The sequence below is a fragment of the Arachis ipaensis genome, chromosome B03, assembly GCF_000816755.2.
Source record: "Arachis ipaensis cultivar K30076 chromosome B03, Araip1.1, whole genome shotgun sequence".
Classification (NCBI taxonomy): Eukaryota; Viridiplantae; Streptophyta; class Magnoliopsida; order Fabales; family Fabaceae; genus Arachis; species Arachis ipaensis.
The window spans coordinates 7,684,345-7,686,006 of record NC_029787.2 but is presented as its reverse complement, the minus strand read 5'-3'; positions in this window follow the sequence as shown (position 1 = coordinate 7,686,006).

The following is a 1,662-nucleotide window of genomic DNA, read 5'->3' as shown; positions in this document are numbered from 1 at the left end:
TGGTTTTGTTCTCTTCTTTTTTAATTATTTTTTAAGACTAAACCACCAATCAAAGGTAACCATAAAAGACTGATTCGCTAATAAAAGTAATCACGGAAGATCATAACTCCTCAAATGTCCATAATTGATTAGTTCTATTTGTTAAAAATAGTCAAGTCTGATGTAACCTTAACAGAGTGGCATACGTAGATTTTAAATAAAATCATACCCGAGCACAATCATCCATCGTTCCGAGCTACTCTATAGAGAACCCTGAATTAATTTATTCTCATAGATTTCAAGCAATGTCAAGGAGAGAAGTAACTACAAGCGAAGGAAGCAGATTTTTAGGAGCTTCACATTCGAAAATGAAGAAGAAGAAAATTCTGGATGGAATATGTCACTAGGTGAGTATATTGTCTTGTTAAAATCTTTGACGGTTACTAATCCTGGAAGATGGTTTATTCGTTGCTCTTCTTCGAAGGTATGAAACATTATTTATGATAGTTAGATAAGTATAGGGTCTGCATCTCTGATATTTCGATTTTTTGACTTCTGCAGAGTCCGAGATTGCAATTATTTTGTTTGGGTTGATGAAATTGATGGGGGATAGCAAAGTTTGGCAAGGTGTTTCATTAGAATACTCAATGAGCATGAATGTGGTGTTGCTAATCAAGATGTGACTATTGCTCCAATAGACCACAAAGAGAGGAATGTTGATGTAGCCATGAAGGTTGAGAAGAAGATTAAAGATGAAATCAAGGCTATGAGAGTATGGCTTGTGTCCGTGGTTATTTTTGTCAAACTAAAGAGCTAATCAATTGTGGGCATATGAAGAGTTATGATCTTCTATGGTTACTTTTGTCAATAAATTAATTTTTTATGGTTACTTTTAGTGGTTTAGTCTTTTTTTAAATAAAATATGTGACTTATAAAATTTGAATAGAACTTAAGTTTGAAGGTTTCATGAAAAAACAAAAATAAATATTCATTATATAAAGAAATAAATATGCATAACTACTGAAAATTAATAGAACTAAAATGTTTTATACAAATAAAATTAAGTGTGCATTACAAATATAAAATAAATATACCTAACTTATAATTTTTTTTTTTTTGCGCATAGAAGTAAGTATACGTTATAAATATAAATGATCATTATTTATTATTTTCTGTATAGCATATATTTAATTTTAGACGTAAAATATTTAGTACTTTATTTAATTTTTAGTAACATAAAATAAAGGAAAATCAGCATTCAGCTTCAGCATCCGCAGAAGATTAAACTTGTTACGCTTTTTAATTTGATACCTCTTGTGTGATTCCTTGGTCAAATTCTACAATTCACAATGCTAGCTATATTGTCAAACCTTAATTCACCTAATTCAAAAGCCTGAAAATTGTTTCTTATGAGCAACCTCAAATTTTCAATTTGGTTTTATCACTTGATGTGTATAGTTCAAATTGCACATTTGTTCTTTAGCTTCCAAATGTTCTTCAACTACCACATAATACTAATCCATCCACATTTCCTTCACTAAAAAGGAGATCCGACAGAATAGAGTTAGAAGTTGATGCTATTCTCTTTAATATTAATTATTTCTTTTTATTTGTATTTTTTATTACAAATTAAATATCTTTTTTTAATTTTAAAAAGTTATTAATTATTTTTATCTATTATTA